This window comes from Neovison vison, chromosome 3, assembly GCF_020171115.1.
Source record: "Neovison vison isolate M4711 chromosome 3, ASM_NN_V1, whole genome shotgun sequence".
Lineage (NCBI taxonomy): Eukaryota > Metazoa > Chordata > Mammalia > Carnivora > Mustelidae > Neogale > Neogale vison.
In genome coordinates this window covers 143,402,607-143,427,224 of record NC_058093.1, presented here as the reverse complement: position 1 = coordinate 143,427,224, position 24,618 = coordinate 143,402,607, and the positions used below count along the sequence as shown (strand labels likewise).

The 24,618-nt window shown below is 44.9% G+C and overlaps 1 long non-coding RNA gene across 1 annotated transcript in view; it reads right to left on the bottom strand.

The window, feature by feature from the left end:
• Nucleotides 1-3,444: 3,444 nt before the first annotated feature.
• LOC122901914 overlaps nucleotides 3,445-24,618 on the bottom strand; it is a 43,263-nt gene continuing 22,089 nt past the window's right edge. The window contains exons 2-3 of the long non-coding RNA XR_006383708.1: nucleotides 8,140-8,300; nucleotides 3,445-3,474 (exon numbers count right to left, since the gene is read on the bottom strand). This is a non-coding gene — a long non-coding RNA (uncharacterized LOC122901914). The remainder of the gene's footprint in view (nucleotides 3,475-8,139; nucleotides 8,301-24,618) is intronic.

Below are 24,618 nucleotides of genomic sequence, written 5' to 3'. Positions count from 1 at the left end.
CAAAGCCTTCACCCCATGCTTCCCAGAGAACCCTGGAGAGGCGCATTGTCATCATCACCCTTCGCTTACCTCCTGGCCCCAACGCACAACACGCCAGAAAAATGAGGGTTGACAACCTGGGCCACTGCCTCCAAAGTGATGCTCATGCCAGAATTTGAGAATAAGGGAACAGGACCAAGAATAAGCAGACAGACAGAAGGGTGGTGTGTCCTTATGAACACTCCAGCCTCATCTACAAAGCAGAATGTTGGGGCCTCTCGTGGAGATGCACCTGTCCAATCTAGTCCTAAAGGGAAATGCCCTACGAATCTCTAGACATTTGTCCCGCTTTCTTGCTTTCTTTGCCTGAGTATACATAGCACCGGAGTTACAGCAACCCCAGAGAGCTTCTGAAAGATTCAGGAAAGTACCAGGTGGGTTTGAGGGACCAGGAGCCCCTGAAGACCTGTCCAGTCACCTGACTCAAAAGCACCAGCAAAATTCCTTCGAGGCAAAAAATAGCTTTACTCCCCCACCCACACGGAATGGACTGGGCTGTTTTGAAGAATGTACAATTTGGAAAACTGAGTTGGAAACAAGCAATTACCTGAGAGTTTGACTTATCTGAGGTCAAAAGATACTGCATCATTGTTCTTTTTTGAGGAAAACCCACAAACATACTCGGTGACTTTCTTCAAAACAGACCCAGAAAAGTTCACATTACACCCCTCTTTACCCCCTCCCCCTTTTATTTTAAACTCAGAGCCGTGATGTGAGAAAGTAGTTTGGAAAAATAAAGGGCTCGCTCGTAAAAATAGCTGCTACCCCCAATTGTGCCTCTAGTTCCAGAGACTTCTGTCCCCTCGCTACAGTGGTGAATGCCTAACCAGTACATAATTTTAACAGCACAATTGCATTGCCTAGGCAGCTGTCTGCCACACCAACTCTTTATGAAATCCACCCACGCCATTTGACTCAATTACCTCCTGCAGCTGCGAATTCCACAGGTCGACCACACTCTGCATGGAAAAGTATTTCTTTGTATTTGTTCCAAATTTATTAGCCATTTGAACCATGCCTTTTAGTGACTTGTATATTTTTAAGTGTTCATATATCACCGTTTTCGGCCCAAGTCCCGTTGGCCTGCATTTAATACGCAGCTCAGAATATTACACTCCAGTCTTCAAAGGATCCATTCTGAAGCAGACCTGTGTGTTGACCTCCCCTTGAGCTTTGCTCCGAGTTCCCCAGCCATGGACTTGCTCAGAGCCCATCAGCCCCACAAATGTGGGATCACAAGGCAGAAGAAGAGAAAAGCCCTTCAGGGACCAGGAAGGGAAGTGTTCAAACCTCCTTCTGCTAGAAAGGAGTTGGGGCCCTACCTAAGGACATCCCTAAGAGGTGAGTCCACTGTTTTATAGATGAAGACACTGAGTCACGGAGAAATGAGGTCACTTCCCATAAGTCACAGAGGTTCTCTACCCCAAATCCGCACCGAATCTCCACCATAAACATTCTGAAGACAAGTCCACCATCCTAACCCCTACCACAGGAGGGTCCATGTAAGAAGAGAATGGCAAGATTCATGGATAAATAAGTTAATGTGTCCTTGGTCCAGTAGGAAGAGATATTCATGGCTCCCTAAAGTTAGATCCCTGAGCACTGGGTGCCATGCTTCTCTTCCTGACGAGCACGGGAGAACGCACCGTGCACTGTGGAGAACCCTGGAAGTTCCTCTCCACTACTGTAGAAATAGGCCTCAAAACACAATGACAAGCATGGACTTCCAGCATCTTTGTTTAGCTTGACAAGAGATGTCCTGGGCCATGTCTAAATTCTTGCCTCCTCGTCATCCGCGTTCTGGTGAAGCCACATCGAGGCCTCACTCCCCCCCAACCCCCAACCTGAGGTAACCTCAGTTCCCATTCAGGCCAGGATTCCTGTGACTTCCCCTGTGTGCTCCCTTCCCTCAGTCCAGTTCTACTGGGAATGGAGGGAATGGGTAAGACGGTCTCCACGTCTCCATGCAGAACAGAGACAGCACAGCCTTCGCTGTCAGGACTTGTAATTCCAGCTTCGCTGCTTCCAGACTGTGACTACAGGCGAGTTCATCCATCTGAGAGGGATGATTCCTCTGCTCTGTCAGTGAAGAAAATGCCGAGCTCACGTGGCTCTCACAAAGATTAGCCATGATGCGTCCAATGAGCCTGGCCCCGTGTTCAGCCCATAATAGGTACTCAGTGCACGTCAGCTGCTTGCCTTTCGCAAATTTATGCTATATGTGAATAAGTGGGGAACCAGGATGCTAAAGATACAACAGGCTATTACAGCCGACTGCTTTAGAAGGGGTGGTTTGACTTAACAGCCTAGTCTTAAAACCAGGTGTAGCAGAGACAAAATCCAGAACTTAGGTCTATAGCTTAAACCTTTATTCATAATTATGTATGGCCCAAGATTAACTTATCATGGCATATACAAAAACAGAGCTGCCTGATTAACAGAAAAGAGAGCTTTGTGCCAAGACCCCTCCCTCTCACAAAAGAAGAAGAAAATGCCAGTTGGAAGTGAATTTAATAACGACATGCTAAGTTGGGCGCATCTGCTTCCATTCCATGTCAAGAAATTACAGTCCACGCTTGCATTCAGCAATTTATTCTTTTTCTAAAAGTTTCTTTGCTGTCATGTACAGGCTATGTTTAGGGTTTAGTGTTTCAAGATGGTTTTACTGTAAAGGGAAATGAAAACAACTATGGGATATGGAGAATCTATTGATCTTCAACATCTCTGGGACCAGAATTTCCTCTGCCTTTTCAAATAATGCAATTGTCATAGCCACTTATTTTTTTTCCTTCAAATTCTGAATCAGGGTATTGTTTTCTGATGGTAAATTTAATGGCCCGTTGTCAGCAATTCAGAAGAGCATTGAAATGTTCCCCAATAGTATGGACTCAAAACAACACTCTACATTCAAAAGGTCTTTAGTTCTGGTGTCTAACATCCACTCAAGTAGCCCAAGTGGCTTTGGGCGAGTCACTGAACCACATTCCACCCCAGATGGATCACCTGCAATAAGAGAAATCTGGAGCACTGTCCACACCAGCTAGCCTACTGTTGACATTCTACTCTCTGTAGGATGCTATTTATAAGACAACCAAAGTTTTACAATTTCTTTATTCCTGGCCATTGGAAATCAAATAATTCCGTTTATTTTATAAAAGCATCCTTAACCCAGTTTCCGGTCTATTTATCCCCTTGGAGGGGAAGATGGTGACATTCTTATATGCTCAAGGAACACGTCTATGCAATCGTAGATTTGAATTTAGATTTAGACGCTGACTTTGGCCAAATATGCATTAAAAGTAGGTAAAATGAAAATGCCTACCTGACCCATCTCACAAATTGCTTTTGACCCTCTATGTGCTCAGCTCTGGGAGAATAGAAGACTGACACTCTGCCCTAGTACTCGCCAAATCGGTCTGGACACTCTCTGCCCATCTGTTTAAAAAACAAGAACAAACAGATAACTGAGAGATAATTTGCATACCATACAACTCACCCACTGAAAGTGTAAATTCAATGTTTTTTAGTCTATTCACAGAGTTGTGCAATCATCCCCAGAATCACTTTTATAACATTTTTGTCCCTCCTAAAAGAAATCCTGTACACATGAGCTGTCCCTCGCCATTGGCACACACACACACCTCTCTCCAGCCCCTGGTAATGGCTACTCTGCTTTCAATCTCTAAAGATGTCCCTATTTTGGACATTTCCTAAAAATGGAGTCATACGGTATGTGACCTTTTGTGACTGACTTCTCTCCTTCAACAAAATGTTTCTAAGGTCTATCTATGTTTTAGACTGCATCGGTACTACATTCCATTTTCTGGCTGATTAATAGTTCATACTGCGGATATACCACATTTTACTTATCTACCCATCAACTGATAGACATTTGAGTTACTCCCCCATTCTGGCATAACCACTGCCAAGAAAGCTCATGGACAAGTCTGCACATCTAGTTGTGCATCGACAAGATTCCATTGCTTTCAATTAATTTGGAAGACCAGCTCCTCATTTTCAACACAGTCGCCTGCTTTTCTGCATTTCCCTGATGTTAGCACCTTGTTCCACATACTTTGGCCTTTCTGAAGGCAGAACAGTCTCTTCACTTTGCATTCTACATTGAAATGGTTGTCGAATCTTTCTAAATATATAGAATGGGTCTCGAATCCATTCTTTCTTGATGGTTGTCTTACAATCACGACCTCATTTTTCTTACTTTCTTCTTCTCACTGAAAACTCTCCTCACCATTGACTCATTACCCAACTACAAGCTTGGGTCTCTTCTTCCTACTGTGAAATGTTACTTCTAGTCATCAGGTATTTAAAAAGTCTCCATGATTCTCCACTGGAAGGTTCACTACACTGAGTTCTTTACCAGGTACAAAATTTGCAAGCCACAAACTTGGGTACCTAAAAACTATAAATTTGATTATTTTTCTATAAAGGAACTTAAATTATCTTTTAAGACTTTGTGTAGCCTACTGGCAAGATACTCAATCCAGTTATAGCCAAGTAAGTTCAGTCACTTCCGTGATTTCTCTCTGCTCTCTTGTTTGAAATTAACATTTCCCAAGATGGCTTCCTCTCAGCTCTTCCCCTGAGCTGGGTGAGCAGTGGGGATGAACGCATCCATATCTATGAATGAAGAGGAACCCACATCCAGTCCTCAGGTGACCTCTCTTGTCTGCAAGGATGTGCCCTAGCCCATCTGCTCTAACCTCGCCAATACCCCTTCTCTTTGCCTTGCCTGCGTCCAACCTGTTGACAGTCAGTTCTGCCGTCCATCCACACCCCATGCTGACATGGAGAGCTTCTTGTCGAAGCCCCAACCCCCTTCAGACATTCAGGCAGAGAGTCACTTGCCCACTTGTCTGGGATTTTCGTTATCTAAGCCTAACCCCACTCCAGGCTGGTGGGCAAGGAATAGGGCCCCTTCTCAAAGAAAGAGCCACACGTCAGCTGTCTTTTCTCTCCCTCTAGCTTCTGCTCTACCAGTTCAAACAATCTTTGTCTAGTCTCTGCAGACAAGCTAGTTGAGCCCTTTATGAATTTTCTTTCCAATATGTTTTTTATATCATAAATTGAAGGCTTGTACTCCTTCTGCTGTTTTGTTTTCCAAAACACCCAGCTCTTGCAAATTAGGAGCCTTGGCTCTCCAGGCTATTATCCCCTCTACAGGCTTCCAGGGCCCTATCTGAAAGGGCTAGTTCTCAGGCTTGCTTGAACCCAAAGCTTGTGTGTGCCCTTAAACACTGTGGTGTGCTGCCTCCCAGGTTCCAAGGGCTGGGACTCAGCAGCCAACCATCTCAGTCTCTGCAGAGCCTGTCAGTGTCCAGGGAAGCAGCAAGGAGCTGCTGGCCAGAGAGGCTCCTCCAAATCCATGAAAGCTGTCTCCCTTTTGTCTGAGTCAAGATAACATCTTACAGGCCCTGCCCAGCCCAGCCAGGATTTCTAATTTTAAGGGCCATGACTGGCCCCTGACTTGACGTTTGGTTTGTAGCACACACTTCCGGTGGGTCACCAATGTGTCCAAAGAGGTCTGTGTGTCCTTCATTCCTTAAGGCTCTTCAGCCCTAGGTCTGCCTCTGCTGATGCCCCTGCAGCTGGACACTGACCCTGGAACCTGGACCTTGACAGTTAACCTAGGAAAGTGGAAGCTCACAGGCATGTGGAGTCCATTCTCAGGAAAGACAGGTAGCAAAAATGCACCATGAATATTATGCACATTTGAGGGAAGAAAAAGAAGAAGGCAACACCATAAGAGCCTAATGTTTCTACTAGGTCAAAAGTAGAATCCTTGTTCATTATCTGTCCTGTGATGAAAGTACCAAATATATAGATAGCAAGGAACGATAGTCAATTCCATAAAGGGTGTGGGTGGGGGAAAGCCATAAAAGAGTTTTTGGTTTTGTTTAAATTGTCTTTTTCTTGCTCTTAATGGAAAAAGGTAAAGGCTGTAATTGCCTGTGATCATTGTTGTGAATTCAGAAACTCAAGCTTCTGGTGAAAATGACTTTCTGAATATCCAAGTTTTTGCTGCTATCTTAAAATGGAAAGGATTTGGATTGATTGGAGGCAACAGAAAAAGGATTTGAATTTTTTTCCCCTCTGTGTGTCCTTCTAACTTCTAACATAATTGAAAGATGAATTCATTTGGCGAGAAGTGCCGCTCAAATTCAAATTTGGTTCTTTCAAAGAAAGAGATCAAAACTGATTTTTCTCTGGAGTTGGAGAATAATGAAGCACAGAGGATATGTTTTGCATATTTGTTTGCAAAAGACACAATGTTCTTATGCTTATATATATATTTTTTTGTCTTGAATGTGGGTCGTTGTAAAAGGAAAGTCATTGTGCAGGATTACTTCATTTGGTTATATCCCTTTAAAGACTTAAGAGCAACTGTCTATCCATATTATCTGGTGATAAATCCTCTGAAATTCCCTGCTAAAACAAGTCCCATTGATAGCAGATAACCCGGGCTCAGCCTTCTTAAGTTTTATTTCGATTAATCTCTGATTCATGTTAATGATCTTTCAACTGTTTTATTCCTTCTGAGGCTGGAAATTTTTTTTATCATCTTAATGTGCTTACGGCGTACCTAATCCATCCCTTTCTATCCTTGGCTGACCGTTGTCTACACAATTTCTCTGACATGAAATCTCCTTCCCTTCTGCACCAGCTACCTCCCCTCCCTCTGTATCCTTGGGGAGTTCTCTTGGACCGAACACTTCGGGTGCTTGATTTCAATTTCCATAAGTTTCTAGTTTAAAGATATCACTTCATTTTTTTAATTTGTTGTTGTTGTTGTGTGTGTTTATATATCTAATATGCTCATTCCTGCATTTGTGTTTAATTGTTGTTTTCCTAAGGGAACACGTTTCTTCCCAATTAATTTTTTTTTCTTTCTTTTTTTTTTCTTCCCAATTAATTTCTAATGAACCCATTTTCAGGGGCATCTGCACCACAGAGACAGCAGCTGATTTAGATTATGCCTGAATTTTCTCAGCAGGAACTACCATTGACCTAAGCATCCCTTTCACAACACTGTCCCAGGCACAAGAACAAGCCAGTGGCCATCCCGGCCCTCAGCCTTCTTGGCTTAGTGTGCTGCTACTTCTAATTATTTCTAAATTATTTTAATTGCTTGAAACCATTAAAAACACACACTCAACATTTGTGCATTTTGAAAGAATTGCCAGAGTCTCCTCAGACCAACGTTTCCACTGACACAATATGACTTAGAAGAAACATCAAAGGCTTGCAAACGAGACCACTGAAAGCATTCTTGCTTCTCCACCCATCAGGGCTCGACATTGTCTGAAACAATGTGATCTCCAGAAGGAGCTGGCTAACTACAGGCCCTTCGAACCCTATCTAGTAAGGCTGGCTAAAGCAGAGACTTTAGCTTCTGAAGGATTTGAGGGTTTGCTTCTTTCAGGGAAGAAAAACATGGAGCCCCTTTGTTAAGACAGTGTTCTCATTAGAAAAAAAGGCAATATGGTTGTGGTCCAAAATCTATACCAAAGAATTGGGTTCACAGAATCTCTAAGGCTTTGAGGGAATTTCAATGTGTCTCTGAGAAGATGTATCAAATTCCAGTATAACTAGCTTAGGGTGATTTAGAATTCAGAAAATAGGATACATTGTGCAAGTACATCTTCCAAATCTTCATGGAAATTTCAGCTTGGCTTAGCTAATTGTGGGGAAGGATTATGAAGGAGAAATGTCATATCCCAAACATGTAGCTCAATACTTGGCAGTAAGTGTTGGTCAAATGAGCAAATGATCGAATGATTGAATGAACTAACAACTGAAAACGAAACTAGTCATGTATTTCTTTCTTCCTTTCCTCCCTTATTTAATGTATCAGTATATCTTTCCTTACCCAAGATTTAGCTTTCTACCAACACTCTGGACCCCATCCACTCCTGCCATGTTGGAGACGTTACTCCAAGGACTGATGTTTTTTCCCTGCATCATCAATAACTAGCTTTCTCACACTTATATTCTGTGAAAATACCCTCTTAATCTCCCTCACTGTCACTGTCTTGGTTTGAGGCTCCATCATCTTTCAATTTAAACTATTTCAATATTTACCTAATGGGACAGCAACTCTGCAAACAGAACCAGGATACAGTTTCTCTCTTTGTCCTGTCAACCTTGCGTCTTCAGTGTTGAATTCATTCTTGGCAGATTCTTCCCTTTTAGTCATAAGATGGCTGCCAGTGGTTCTTCTAGTGCTTCCTTCTTTGTCGCATCTAGCAGGAAAAATTAAAGCATTCCTTCCAGTATTTCAAATAAAATAAGGACAGACTTTTCTATTCCAGGTATTCCAAACACCTGTGAAGTCACTGACCTCTATTTCTTTGTTTTGTCCATCCTTGAATTAATCACTCTATGCCCAAGGAGGGAATAGAATATACTCATTGGTTTAAGCCAATCAGGTATCACCCCTGTAACTGGAGGTGGGGACAATTTCAACCAAACTCAAAAGCAGAAAAGAGAGGGAAAGTGAATTCCCAAAGAGAAGCTGGGGTGTGACGGTAGATGGAGGGGAGGATGCTTGGGAGGCAACTGAAGTTGTCTAGTGCATGAGGTCAACGGTGTGGGAACAACAGCAGGGGCTAAGACCAAAAATTTGTTCACACAGAAATGGAAGAAGGAAGACCAGAGTCGCGGCCAGAAAAGTTAGTAAAGGCAGAAAAAGCAGTTGGAATCTTATTAGCCAGAGCATAAAATAAGTCAAGTTCATAAAACTCAGTTGAAGCAACCGTTACCTGAGCTAGTTAACCATTAGAATCACCCGGAGGGATTTCCTGTTTAATACAAACTCCTGGGGCCCCTGCGTGGTAGAGTCGCTTGAGCATTCAACTCTCAGTTTCATCCCAGGTTGTGATTTCCGGGTCGTGAGATCAATCCCCACAGCTAGCTCCACACTCGGTGCAGAATCTGCTTAAAATTCTCCCTCCCTCTCTCTCTACCCCTCCCTCCCTCCTAAAATAAATAAATACATCTTTTTGAAAAATACAGATTTCTTTATACCATCTGCAGAGATACCACTTCAGCCAACCTGAAGCCCTTAAAATGTGGAGCTGCTCTGTGGAGGACGAGCTAGCCTTCGGAGCAGAGGGGTCCAGCTCTGCAGGAACTCATGGCTGAAAGGGCTGCCTGAGGAGGGAAGGCACCAGTTCAGTTCACCACAGTTCTACTAGCCTGTGGCAGGGGTGTGCAAGGTGGGCAGACTTCTGCTTTTCTCTCCACAACAGCAGGTCACCAAGCCACTTGTGAAAGGTCATCCACGGTTGGCCTGGCAGTCACGGCTCGTCCAAGCTCACTGTCTTTTTATTTCCCAGGTACATGGTCTTGACAGCTTTGCCCAAAATGGGTGAATTCAGAGCTTCTCATGAAAACATGCATTGTGACCAGTAATTTGTCAAATATATCAATATTTTCTATCCTGTATACACTTATAAACTGTGTTAGGCAATACCAGCTACTTATTAATGGGTCAGGATATAAACTTTCACTAAGAACCTACAACATTCCATGAGATCATTTGTCCCTTATTTCCTCTTTTGCTAGATAGGGCCCCACACTGTATTAAAAAATAGAAAGACTAGAAGAAAGCAGGGGGAGGAGGAACTGCCTGGTATGATCCTCAACAACACTAGTGTCTGAAATCAATCCAGTGTGTTCTTACTTCCTCTCAACTTGAGTGAGCCTTCTCAGCCCCTGATAAACAGTAAAGGAAAGATTAAGAAACCTGAGGACTTGGAGGAGATTTTCCCTGGTTCAAAAGGGCAGAAAGAAGGAGATCCCGAAAGAAAGACGAAGACTTTTCTAACTTGTCCTCTCTGCCTTCCGGATCAGCCTCCTTAGTCCCAGCAGGGCAGGAGCTTGCAAGATAACGTAGATCCTGCTTTCCCCTTTGGGACCCCAGCATGCTTCCAGCCTGAAATCCTCCAAGAGGAATCCAGTTCCCTGTAGACGGATGAAAGATGAGAAACACAGTAGTTCTCGGGTGGATTTGCTTATGCATCTGTTCCAAAGCCAATTGTTTGAAGTTTTTTTTTTTTTTTTTTTTTTTTTCCTTTTAAGGTCCAGTACATCTTTGGGCTTCTGGTCTTCCATGGGGAGGAATCCACCCCAGCCAGCCCCAGTGACTCTGCACTAACTTTCTGTTCTACTGAGTCCTTCATTTCATTTTGGCCAAAGATCAGCATTGATCTAGGTTGTTGCCAGCTGTGGAACAGCTGTGCAATTCAAGAAAACCACAGCGGGCTCAGGAGGCTAAGAGACTTTATTAAATCAAGGAGGGGGGGGGGAGGTAGGATGGGAGTTCTTTCTTTCCCCCTCAGTCTCCCCTAAAATAATTCTCCCCAATATTGATGATGTGGTATAGGGTGAAATTCAGGCTTCACACCTCTCCAGGATTTAATTAAAGAGTTTTATTTCTATAAGGAGGAAGAAGCCAGAGGGATAGAAACTCGCTCGCTCTGTGATGGGGACAGGCTGGGGAAGGGGGAAGAAACATGCATCTTTCTGGCATCTGACAAGCTTCCTGAGGGTAATGTCTCTTCTCCCAAAACTCGGGGACTAGAAGGGCCTCTTCAGTAAAGGGAATCTGGGGACTGCCACCAAGGCTCTTCAAATGGCCTCGACTTCCTAGCTCACAGACTTCCCTCCTGAATTAAAAAAACTCCTCCAAAAGTCCAAAACGCATGAAAAAGTTATAGAAAGAGTCTTTCTAATACATTTGGAAACAACCCCCTGAGGATATGTTTAAAATGGATTTATGTTTTATTTGCAGTAAGTTCTACAGAAGGCGGACAAGAGAAGGCTCTCTCTGCACCAGTTCCTAGTTGCCTAAAAGGAAATAAAACACCTAATTCCTAAATCCACGAGAAATGTGTTCATTCCACAGAAGGTAGATACGCAGCTGATTTTTTTTTTTTTTTTTACCTTGACGATGCTCTCACGGTGGCAGTCAGCACAGTCGACAAGGGTTTTCACCCTCGAACCCCACCTGAAGTGAGAAGTTCTGGCTAGATGTGGTTCACCGCCTTTGAGCTGTGTCATTGTCCCCTCCAAGACCTACGCCACACTGTCACCTTAACGCTGGCGCGCTGAAATTCTTTCCCGCTTCGCAGTGTCTGATATGAACATGGAGATCACACGGACTAGGAGATGCAATATTTACTTAGTGTGAGGTGATGTCATTCGTAGGGGCCGCTGTGGGCTCTTCAGCTGGAGAAGAAGGGGTTGGCTTCTCAGCGTACCTGGCGCTGGCCCGGAGCTATGTGTCTGACAAGAGGACGAGTGACATTAGAGGTGGGGACGGTGATGGGGAGGAAAGGCATGTCAGCTGGTCCCTGTGGGAAATAAGCCTGTCACCTGGGACTATTTGGGACTCCTTTGTTAATCAGTCTGCATCTATTTCAAGAAGTTTAAAAAAAAAAAAAAAAAAAAAGCAAGCACCCATCTTGCTTTAAAGATCCACGAGGATTTTACGAGCGAGATGGACATATGCTGAGCTGTGGCTTCCAGTTCATTTTACATTTGGTACAATGATAAATTCATCTTTTTCTTGTTTTGACAAGTGAAATTTTGGGTGAACAGAGGGAAAACAGTAGTGAATGTCTATGTTTTTAGCCTGACGTACAGGCTGGAGGCAGTTTCAAACTTACTATAATGTATTCATCTCTCTTTACATAACTTCCCGGTGTTTTCGAAAAGAGAGTGCTCAAGCAATTCTTCAAAGAAAAAAAAAAAAAAAAGCTCCCCATAAGTTCCCGAGTCAGCATTTACTTTTTTACTGAATGTGACTTTAGTTGATGGCCCCAAAATGTACGACTTATCAAATGACAGCAGAGACTAGCTGGCCACAGCCGCAGGGACTAGGGCGTCTTCTGCTGTAAATGAGCCATTTCGTACTCTTTAATCCTGGTTCCAGGGTGACCATGGCTAGGTACTCTGAGTGGTCTATGGCTGGGTCATGAACGTGCAGGTCAGTCCAAGAATCCAGCCGGACCCTTACCTCGCAGCCGCCTATCCCATCCCACTTCTGAAGTACTCCGACCCACCTTCCGGTCTCCGGAAAGCTTGTTTTTTGGACCCACAGATGCTCAGCAGGCCTGAGGCATTCATTGGAGCGAACTAAAAGGAGTCGAGGATTTCATCTTGTGGATGGGACCGCGCTCTTTGTTGCTTGGAGCAAATGTTGCATTGCATATGTGATGTGTCCTAAAGCTTCTTGGGAATGAACGTAGGGTGTGCAGGCTGAGCCGATAACCCAGGGAAAAGCTACGGCGAGGTCTTTGGGACAAAGCTAGAGGTGCAGGGGCGCCTGGGTGGCTCAGTGGGTTGAGCCACTGCCTTCGGCTCAGGTCATGATCTCAGGGTCCTGGGATCGAGTCCCACGTCGGGCTCTCTGCTCACCAGGGAGCCTGCTTCCCTATCTCTCTCTCTCTCTCTGGCTACCTCTCCGTCTACTTGTGATTTCTCTCTGTCAAATTAATAAATAAAATCTTTTAAAAAAAAAAAAAAAAAGCTAGAGGTGCAAAGCTGCAGTCGGGGCACAGGGGGGCGACAGCTACCCCACAGCCAGGTGAGAAAGAAATCTTCAAAGATAGCCCTTCTTAAGGTGGTCTTCTGGACTGAGCTGAGACTTGGCCAAGCCGACATCCTGGAAAGGGAACAGGGCTGATGATACAATGATGTCCCATAACTGACCAAGTAAGAAATACAAGGAGCAGGTCAGAGGCGGAGAGCTCCTCAAGGGGGCAGCCCACCACAAAAGAGGCGGTAGGCCTCCTGTGATGGGCCTTGACATTATGGCTTCCTGGACCAGCCTGACAGTGACGTCCAGAGCCCCTGAGAGGAGGTGCAGGCGAATGCCCAGGCATCAGCGAGGCCCAAAACCATGTTGTCAAAGCACTGGTGTTGAAGAAGCCTGTGGCGAAACCTAGAGCTCTCCTTCCGAGCAGGCTTGGTGGTGCTCAGACTGCCCTAGGGCTGGGTGTGTTTTCCAGGCCTGGGAAGGAGGAGGAATTCAAGAGCAAGGTGGAACCGCATCCTGGACTTGCCTGGCCGGCCGGCTCACAACACTCCTCTGGCAGGAAGTTATCCTTTCTCCAGAGATGAGCTTAGGGAAGCTGGTTTTTATTTGTTTGCCGTTGATCTCTTTGGGCATCTGTTCTCAATGCCACATAACCAAGCAAGACTGGCTCAAAGCTGACAGAAGAGAGGACATTATTATCACCTTTACAAAAAATTTCTCCCTTCTTTGGAGCTACCTCTTGCCCCATTATTCAATGTGCATTTGGAGAGTGATGGAGAGAGAGAGAGATTGGGGTAATAAGTGGGTCGTCTATGAAACGGAATCTGGCCATCTCTTCCCCTTGCCAGATCTCTGCCCCACCTGAGTCATTTATCCTGGCTCTGAATAAGTTGCCAAGATCTGCTAGATCACTCAGCACACATTCTGAAAATTAAATTCATGCCCCCACACATACACACAGATGTCTCTCTTCCTCCCTGAACCCCTACGCATATACTTAAACACCCTAAGTGCTTCACAAGGGACAAAACAACTCTGGAGAGGGATTTAGTCCATTCCCCACAACCAGTTATGAGGCTACAGACAGCCTCAACTTTCTTATAATCTCCGTTTTGAATATTGAGCCTGAGACTATCTGTCTCTAGCCAAAATTGGCTTTCAACATCAGTTGGCATAAAAGAACTCTCTGAGAGACCCTGTTGCTATAGAAAGGAGGGGATCTTGGGAGGAAAATTTGACTTCCACTAAGGCCACGCGGCTAACTGTCAGCAGGTGTTTGTGATGCGGGAAATTCAGAGCACCTTCCCTTCTACCTCCCAGCACCCCATAAACGCACACACACACAATGTCCAAACCCTCATGCAGAGCCATATTTGAATCCTGCTCCCCATTCCCCCGTCAGTCAAGCCCAGGCCCAGTGGGTCTCCACTGAGCCTCCGCACTGACTGGAGCCTGAAGCCCACTTCTGTTGGATCACATCAGGGCAGGATCCCTGTTTAGCCTGGATGCCCCCTCCCACCCGCTAAGGCATACCTGAGACAAAGCTGGTGAGGAGTTCATTTGGGACAGGTCAGAGGTGATCTAGAGAGGGACCACCCAGTGATCTAGGACGTGGGCATTTGATGTGGGACAGTGCTGAAGAGAGTCCAAGCCAGCCACCTATATGTAGACAGAAGAATCAGCATTTGTCCTCGAGGTTCTGTCTCCTGTTAGAAAAGGAGTTTCAATGCCTTGGCACCTCCAGATTATTTTTGTGTGAGTCATAAAGCCCCATTCTACACCATGGAGTCAAAGATGTGCTGGGACCCCATCAGAGAGGCCTGGCCATGCTTACGGTGAGGTGATGAGAACACAAAGCAGGAAGCCTTTGCCACTGCTGGAGCCAGAGGATGGAGGCAGTGTCCTAGAGGCCTGACGCCGTGTTACCCCACTGCCCTCCCTCCCACCTCTCAGGATACCCACTGTAAGGCACTAGGGCAGGGGGATTTGAGAGTCAGACACCACTGGAGCGGGGGTCCTTTTCCACGCCAGAGGTAGTCACCACAGCCGCTTCCAATTCCTGATTTGAGAGACAAGAAAGAAAGACCCTCCTCTCACTGGCCAAAGTGTGAATTTTTAAAGGCTCAGGGCTTACCAACCCGTCTTCCGTGACTGTAGTCGGAGGATCCAGAAGGGTGAAGAGGTTGGAAGAGAACAGAACAAATTATGTGGGGCTTGATTTCCTTAGTCCTTTATTCATCTCATTAACAATCTTCTACAAAGCTGCCACATGGCCACATAATGTGCCAGGCTTCACAAACACAGGCACGAACCAACATGGTGACTCTGCCTCTAAGAGCTGAGAGTCTCCTGTTGACCAAGGCTAGTTGGCCACTGGAGCCACAAGCTGCCTCTCCATGGCCGACTTCCCCCTTTTCTCCCAGCCCGAAAAGTTCTCAGTCTCATAATCTGGTACCTTCTTGACTATTTCTATGAATTTTTGCTAAGAATTACCTTTCCCTCCCTGCTTCAACCAATAATATGTGTCTGTTGTTCAACTTTGGGAAATTCTATTTTCAAAGGAATTTATTATGTAGGAAAGTAGAATATTGCCTATGTAAGAAAAATGCATGTTGTAGAGGACACTCTCAAGGGATTTGTAGCATCAGAGCCATAGAGGGTCTAATAGGGTTATTGAGACCATATCAGCTAGCCAAGAGTGACAGATCAAAAACATGAAAGGGTTTCGGCAAGAGGAAAAGAACCATAGCCATTGACCCAGAAGCAGTGGAGCAGCTTATTCCAAAATCAGTATTTATTCTCTAGAGTGGCTTATCCACAGCCTTCATTTGCTTTACATTTTTCAAGTACCAATTTCAATATGCTACACCCTCACTTCAAAACAACAACAACAACAACCAAAAAAAACCTAAAATGTACTGGAAATTTGAATATGTTGATTTCTAAACTGCATCTTCTGGGCTGCTTCTCATTCTTAAAAACAAGACATGATTTTATCTTTTTGGTTTTGATTTAGAAAATACCCTTCTCAGAAAGGAAACCATTTGAGGTTCCCCTCTAAGTTGAAGTCAGCAGAGACCACTGAAGGAGGACAAGTTCTAGAGCTGGGCTGCCCAGTAGGGTGACCACTAGCCACATGTGTCTATCGAAATAAAATACACACTAGATTCCAAAGACTTAATATTTTTGAAAATGTTAACTATGTCATCAGTAACAGCTTATACTGATTCTATTGTTGAAATCATAGTGTTTTGGAATCCTGAGTTAAATCGAGTATATTGAGTATATATTGATTTTACTTATCTCTTTTTGCTTTTCTTAATGTAGCCAATAAAAATTTGAAAATAGGAGCTATGGCTCACATTCTATTTCCACAGGATAGCACTGTTCTAGAAGTATAATGATCTAACGTGGTATTTAAAAAAAAACTAATTTGAAAGATCTACTCATTTATTTGGAAGCTAGGCAGTTTAGAACTCTGGAGCCCTGGTCTTACTAAGCGGAGCTTTGGGAGTTGGAAAGTAACTCAGGCTTGAGGAGAATCTTCTATTGCCATTCCGCATGCTGAGTTGGCGTGTCACAGATAAAACACTGCTTCACTAGGACTGAGGAATCCCGTCCTCACACCCTCACACTGTCCCTGACCAGTTGTACCCTTCAGAAAGTTACTTAGTATCTCTGGCCTTATCGATTACAATATAAAGAACGTGGATTATGCCATCACTAAGTCTCCTTTACCTCCCACAGTCTATGATCCCAAATCCTCTCTGTTCCCATAACATAGGAACATGGCAGGAATATCAATCAATTATTGTTACTGACCAAACAAGAAACTTCAAACCAGCTTTGAGGAAAGGCAATGTTGTCCTGTTTCCAGTGTGTTCAAGATAAAGGAATACACTCAAACGATCAGCTACCAGATCCCTGACACTTGGGCTGAAGAGATGTGCTCCATCTGGGATTTGCTCAGTTGAGTCAGCAAAGACTTTCTATTTCCTTGAAACGACTTCCTGAAGTCATTTTTCACAGAGTTCCAACTCTCTAAGATGTTCTGCCATAAATGTCTTTGCTGTCATCAAGCTAGGAGCCTGCCAAACTTGGTCTCCCCAGGACTTTCTGCCGGGTTCTCCCTGTTCCCATAAAGTCAAGGGCCAGGTATGTTACCACCCTTGGGTGAGTACAGAGGCTTCTCTCTCCTTTGATCATATACAATGAATATTGTGGTCAGTCTTAGTGCCCTTGAAGAGCTGGGACATCTCCACATATTCTCATTGAGAGACTGGAGACATAGGAAGTTGCTAGACCAGAAACTCTGCTGATTATTGAAAAATCAAGATGCTCCAAATAGAAAACAGAGCTGGTATGATGAACAACAGAAGAGGATGGGGGTTGCACAGTACTGACAGAGTGCTTGGAGATGTCAAATCACAGAGGTTACGAAAACCACGTCGTTGTCAGGGGCCCCTCACAACATTTTTGGTTTAACCACTCATTCCTTCAGGTCCACCATTTCACGTGAAGGATTTGTCATGAAATCATGACATGTTGAAGCCTCCATTTTTAAGACGAATTTACTTTTTGAACCTGTAAGTGTGAGAAACAACCAGCTGGTCAAAAGAGAAAAAGCCCAAACATACATCATGGATGGAATATTTGGAAGAAAGTCGGGAAAATGGAACTTTAAATGTTGTAGAAGGAATGGGCCATAAAACCCAAGGTGACTTCTGCACCGGGGAGATGGTGAAGTAGATTTTCTACTGGGTTACCAAGCGTGGCTCCAATTCAATTCTGAGGACCATGGGAAGCAAGAGCAAAAGTGCGGAACCCCCCCTTACCCTGCATCCCACCAGGTCCTCAGAGGAAAATATTTGCTTATCTCTTCTTTTATAATAGTAAGCAAATGTGAGATTGAAGCTATTTCTCTCCATAGCCCCGGTGCTAGGCATGAGGTCTGGTCATAGCCACGCAGGAAATGTTGAATGAAAGAATCAATGAATCGCATATAGAAATAAGACATCAAGCCTCATCATTCTTTGCTAACATTTGACCTCATGTTTTAATTTTGGAATTGCTGATTATAAGCAAATATCACGTAGGGATGAAATAATATTAGTGGTGAGCCTCCCATACAAAAAAAAAAAAAAAAAGTGGTCATGGCCCCTGTTATTCTTAGGATGAACTTGCAAGGGTCCTCTATGCCCCTTCTGTTTTCCCGAGGCCTGTGGCTTACGTGTGGGACGTGGACACTCCGTGGTAACGTCCGTGTCAATATCACCAAACTCACTCTGTTTGAACAAACCCCTCAACCTCTAATCATTCACATCTTGTACTCTAAGCACACGGATGTCAACGCCGTGAAACTCCTTGTTTTTTCTCGACTGCCCTCTTAACAGCAACCACCAGGCAAGATTATACTTTCTTACTTCTCAGCCCACAGTTAGAACTGTTCAGCGCTTACATTTGTGTGTTCGCTAGTGGCCCACGTGTCCGTCTCACACACAGAAGTGGAAGTCTCTTGAAGAAGGGAATAATTTCTCTTTCCCATTTTTTCATTCTCCCTTTGTACCAGCAGCTAACCACAGTACAGAGTGGCTGCCAGATAGATCCTCCAACGATGCCTGCTGATTTGAAGAACTAGGCAATGTCTCTAAATGTCTACATTGTTCCTTTAAAACGGGGTTTTCGCGCTGATTTTGTCTCGACTGCTTGAGCCGGTCCCTCTGTGCTCTACAGGTCTGCCTGACAGGGTTTCTGAGAAGGTGCCATCTGCTACTGCGAATTTACAGTCTCTTTCAGAAAAGAGGGAAAGTAAATAGGGAAAGCAGAAACCACATTTCTACAACGAAAAAACTGACACAGCACAAATGGGCCCTGGAGAAATATTCCATTGATGTGTCCAGTCTTGAGTGGAATAATGCCAGGTACACCTTGTTGCGCCATGATGTCTTCCTTCTGAAAGACGGCCATATGAACACAGAGCTTGTCGACGGATCTTGGATTTCCTGGAGTCGGTCCACATTCCTTGATCTTTTCTGCTGAGTGAAATGCAGGAAATTTAGCTTGAGTCTGACGGCTCATTCCATGGGTCCGTGGAGAAACCACTAAGATTCCCGTGCATAAATTTATTACATTATTAGCTGGTCTCCAGGCTGCGTGGGGAATATCAAGATGCTTCTATACGCATAAAGGGCTCAGGAAGTACATTTTTGAAAATAACGGCATTTTACTCAAAATGAATCTCTCTCAGTGGCCCTCCCTCAGTTCATTTTTCCCAGCTGTGACATCCCCGTGTCTCCAAGACAGTATTAGGTCAACGTCAAATATCGAATCCAAGAGAAAAGAACTCATTAAGACTACCTTTCTCTCCACAAATACATATTTACAAATTATCTGTAGGTCCTGTGTCCAAGCGTTTGTTCTCTGGTGTCGAGCATACTGAATTTCAATACTTTTTCTAAAAGTGAGTACTCATGAGTCCTTGGAAAAGGTACCAGTGTTCCTCAGCCTTCAGCATTTCGATTGGTGATGTGCAGATATTAACGGTCGCCACTGCACGGAATTTTTGAAAAAGTCACATTGCCTGGGAAGGGTGTGGCGTGTATTCAGTATGATTTAATCTGTGCCCCCGAACTATTGTTCTTATTAATAAAAATGCATTTTTGAACATCTAGAAATGATTTCTAGTCTTAGCAGAGCCTCACAGATATTGACGGTCTTACTCCAATAGCCAGTATCTTGGAGCCTGTATCTTTCTGAGATTTGCAATATACTCGGAGGCCGTAGGAAAGCCCTTTCCATGTTCGCCACTTATCTTTGCAGCTTGGAGCTCCTGCTGGGCCTTCCAGGTCCAAACTGCATGCAACCGTGTGTGAAGAAACCCAGAAGAAATACTTGCTGCCCTATTGGGAAGTACGGTTCATGCACTTCTGGCTAGCAAAACCCTCTGACGATCTGACCTGCGGCGCCCACTGAACTCCAGCCTCCTCTCGTGTAACTCCCCGCATCCAGAAATCACAGGCAGCTTCGAGCACAGGTGCAGAAAATCATGTCAGTCTCCACAACCCGAAGTGACGTGTTGGCATCTGCTTTCTTCCAGAGGAATCTTCTGGAGAGTGGGGGCAGATTTCACTTGGGAACCTTTTGAAGATTATCTCAGACTCATTCTCCTCTCGAATACCTTGTTATCACCACAGACAATCTTGCGGTGTAAATGATTTCCAGCCGCCTTTGTCGAAAATGACAGAGTCTGTCCTGCGAGCTGTTCGTGGAATTTCTGTATCTTGTTAGTGGGGGGCTGAGTTCACTGATACTTAAAAGCAAAAGCAACAGAGGCTGAAAGTTCCCAGATTGGCAAATCCAGTTCCTTTGAAGGGAGGTGTGAGACTTTGCCTACTTTTTCTTTTGTTTCTGCAGCTTCTCTCTGTCTTTCTCTCTCTCTCTTTTCCTACTTTCTTTTTTAAACAATCAAGAACACAAGTAATTGTCACCTCAGTATCTGAATTCAGAACTCTGGAAGGCTCTTTATTCTGGGAAACACGTAGGCTGAGCATTCCTGAAATGGAATCAACAAAACCTGTGTGCTCCCAGGTGTGACAAGGTAATTGCAGGTGCAAATCGGCGACGGCGGGAACAACAGGCAACTGAGTGTAATAAGCAAGCCGCAGCCCGACGCCCTGCGGCTCCTCGGAACTCGCGCTTGGACTTGAATCCATTTGCATTTTTCCAGCCCAGGAGGTGCATAACAAGACTCTCTTTATACATTCTACCGGCCTCATCTGTCGGTGGAGGAATTTTGCCTTCAGCTCGTCCTGGTAATTCACAGGGGTGTGCGTGAGGGTGAATGGGTGTGTGTGCGTGGACGTGAGTGTGCGTTGCACACACACCACCACGCACACACTCCATGTAATTGGAGGGGCAGAGACGGGAAGTGGCGCGGATGGTGTCCATGCTCTGATCTGAGTCTTTCAACATAAGAGCCTGCTTGTTTGAAAATTCTATCAAAATGCAGGGGTCTGAATGATTTCCAGAGCTCCAGGGCCACACACGGACTGAGAAAGAGAAAGTCAAGAGGGTTTGGGGGGGTGGGAGGATCAGTTATAGCTGTAGAAAGCTTGACCTTCATCTGAAGCCTGACCTGATGAACGTGATACTGTGTTTTTTCTGTCCTGCCTTTCTTCTACTCACTAAGCTTCTTTCTTCTATTTTTTTTTCTTCTCCTTCCCTCCCCCTCCAAAAAATCAAAAAGGGTTTGCCCGTTGACGAAGATGGAAGAGGGTAAAAAGGAACTGAGAAAGAAGCAGAATATTCTCCAATTCCTATTTGTCCCCAAGTCAAAGTCTAGGCTAAGTGATATACTTTCTGGAATATTAAAGGTAAAAATAATAGGGTTCTGTTACTTTGACTTCATTTCAGGAGTTGCAGCAGGAGCCCACGCACGGGTGGGGACTCCCTCCCCTACCCACCGCCCCCGTCCCCGGCAAGACTGTAGCTCACTAGGGCCTGGGGGAGCCCAAGCAGGACCAGCAGCTCTCCCTCAGCTCAACCGACCTCAAATAGGTAACAGAAGAGAACCAGCCTGGAACTTCCTGCAAAGATAGTGTAAGAGGGTGTATTCGTTTACTACTGATGTCGTAACAGAGTTCCACCAATTCAGTGGCCTGAAACAAAGCACGTGTGTTGTTTTTCTGTTCTAGAAGTCAGAAGTCCAAAAGGGGGCTGGCTGGCTTAAAATCAAGAGGTCGGCAGGGCTGTCCCCTTCTGGAGGCCCTGGGGAAGAAACGGTTTCCTTGCCTTCCCCAGCATCTAGATGCCTTCAAATCTCTTTCTCATTGTAGCTCTTCTCCTGTCTACTTGAAAGGACCCTTGTGGTCACCCTGTGCCACTCCAGCTGATCAGAATAACCTCCCTCTCTTAAGGCCAAGTGAAAAGCAAACTTCATGCTCTCCGCAAACGTGATACCTCTCTGTCATGTAACAACATAAACACACACGGGTCCTGGGGATTAGGAGGTGGACAACTTTGCGAGGACTCTATTCTGCCCACCGCAGAAGGGGGGGAAAAAAGGATAACTCAGAATGACAAACCTACATAAAACGGAGATAGGCCAAAAACGATGGCCACAGAGCAGAGAAAAACCACAACTTAATAATTCAACATCAGCTAATGGGCACTAAGAAAATAATACAAGCAGCGTAAGAAAAACATAAATTCAAGTTAGAAAATCTCAGATGTGAGTTAGCTTGGCAATAGTGAGGATAAAAAAAAAAAAAAAAATGTTGACAGGGCTCAGGAATGATCCGAAAGGAAGAAAAGGAAAAGCAAATAAATGAAGAGGAAGTGTCAGAAATGGACCTCACAGCCAGTGTTTGCAGGCAGCAGGGCTCATGGGAAAGAGAGGTTGGCTCTGCCAAATGGGGCTGAGACCCGGAGCTCCCAGGAAGCTGGAATCAGCGCCTCGCAGGCACCGTCCACAGCACACCTCTCCCCGCCCCTCCGGGACTGCTTGTCCCTTCCAGGTTTCATCACTGCCTGTCTGTAATACGGAAGAACCCTCTGGAGCAAAGGGAAGACTAAGGATACGGAGTCCCTCGCTGGCCGGGGCCGCCGGGGCTGTCGGGCTAGTGGTCCCTCCGCCGTGCCCCTGTCCCACGTCTTGCTCTGCTCCCACAAGCCGCCCCACCGTCCCGCTCCTTGTTCTGCTGTCTCCTGGAGGAGAGTGGGGTTTTCTGCCAGTGAAGGAGAGAGACTGTGCCTTGCTCATCACTGTGACTTCAGGAGCTCGTAGACTGTTTTGCACACATTAGGTGGCCCGCCACGGCACACCAACTGCAATGCAGTTTCGCTTAGTCATGGTTGAAGAAAAGAGCTGGTCTGCATGGTCAACACAAATGGGACAGGCTCGCGGAGCAAGGTCATCCAGAGAACACATTGGAAAAGACCTGCCCATCAGGACCGAGTCTGGTGCCATTGCACTTCTCCCCGGGGCTAGGACTGCAGCCTGCTTTCCCGGTAGATGCAGCGCCTGTAGGAGCGGGTCTCCATTCCTGCCTCACATCTCCCCCGCCCCTGGACACTGGTGCCTGCAAAGACTCTCCAGGCAACCAGCCGTGAAGCAGAGTCCCCACTCCTCCAACACCTGACCTCCTCAGCTGTTGTCTTCATTCACCTGCTAAGACACAGACTAAGGCAATCAATACGACCCTGAGGAACGTGAACGCCCATCTGTCCTGAATGCGCCCGCTAAGCACCTACTGTGTGCAACATCAAGGTCTAGGCCAGAAAGGCAAGTACAAGTAAAACCTCATACAGCAAGGCAGGAGTCAAGTGAGGCGGGCAGCATAGGGTGGACCCTTTTATTTCATATTGTTTAGACAAGGTAAATGTTTCTGAAAAAAACAAATTGGCAAGTGCACTGGGAGACTAAAAGTTCTAACTTTTGGATGCACGCACTTCGATTTCAGCCTTGTAGCCGACAGAAATAAATCAGCTGATGACAGAGATTTACCAATAAAAATGTTCAGAGCAACATTGTGTAGAATATTGGAAACCAAAATAACCTAAAACAGCAACATGTTAATAATTGACAAAATTCTGGAAAATCCATATACAGGGTATTTTGTAGTCTTTAAGTTGCATTTTTGAAAAAAGCAATTACTGGGTCAAATGAGTCCAATGAAAACAGCGGGACTCAAAATGTTAAACACACTGTAATCCAAGTTTTGGTTTTAAAAATACAGTTGTAGAAAAAGCTATAACCTGTCAAGATTATAATACTTACTATCTGGCATGATACACGTGATCTTTTCCTTCCTTACTTCTTTTCTTTCTCTTTCACACTCTCTCTATCTTTTCCCCTGACTGTTTTCTAAACTTTCTACAACGGGCACAGATTGATTGTATAACCAGAGAGGGAAGAGAGATGAAGGGAGAATTTCCACGTTACAAAGAGTGAAACAGCCTCACATGTCTTTACTCCCTTAGTATCTAATTAAATAGACATTTTTTTTTTTAATCTATAAGCTGGGGCACCTGGGTGGCTCAGTGGTTTAGAGCCTCTGCCTTCAGCTCAGGTCATGATCCCAGGGTCCTGGGATGGAGCCCTGCATTGGGCTCTCTGCTCAGCAGGGAGTCTGCTTCCCCCCCCCATCTCTGCCTGCCTCTCTGCCTACTTGTGATCTCTGTCTGTCAAATAAATAAGTAAAATCTTTTTTAAAAAAATCTATAAGCTGCCACCAAGTAAGGAAAGAACCTACCTAATATTTTAATCTTCAAAAGTGATGGCCTAAGAAAGGAACAATATATTTAAGAGCAGAGATGAAACAAATTTGGCTCTTAATGTCACCCCCAACCAAAGTCATATTTTTGAGGTTGAGAAATCTTGAGAACAGTTACTAACAGCCCACTCAATTAAAAATAATAGATACACAGGGCACTTGGGTAGCTCAGTTGGTTAAGTGTCTGCCTTTGGCTCAGGACTGGTCTTGGGGTCCTGGGATCGAGCCCTGGGTTGGGGGCGGTCTCTGCTCAGCAGGGAGCCTGCTTCTCCAGCTCCTTCTGCCCCTTCCCCCACTCTTGCTCTCTCTTTCAGATGAATAAAAAAATATCTTTTTTAAAATAATAAAAATAATAATAGAGAAGAAGAATACTGAATGATACCATAACCTCCATCAATTTCTAAATGGGGGGAAGAGGTAAAGGAGCAGGGTGCCTCGTGGAAAGGAGAGGATGGAGCCATCTCTCCCTGCGGGAAAGGAAGTCTCCTGGGACTCAGGTCAAATTCAGAAAGGACTTCACACCTGAGAATATTCTCCATGTGAGTAGGATGAATGCCAAGTTTAGGTGAATGTACTTTTGAGATTTTAAAGATTATCTCAGAGTAGAGAGCAAATTCAGGTAGTCTATTAAAAAAAAAAAGTTTGCCTAACACTGCACAGAAGTAAGAAAAGAAGAAATACCCAGCCCTCAGGCTGTCCTTTAGAGGGAAGGACAGATGAAAGAGAGGTAAAACAGAGTTAAGA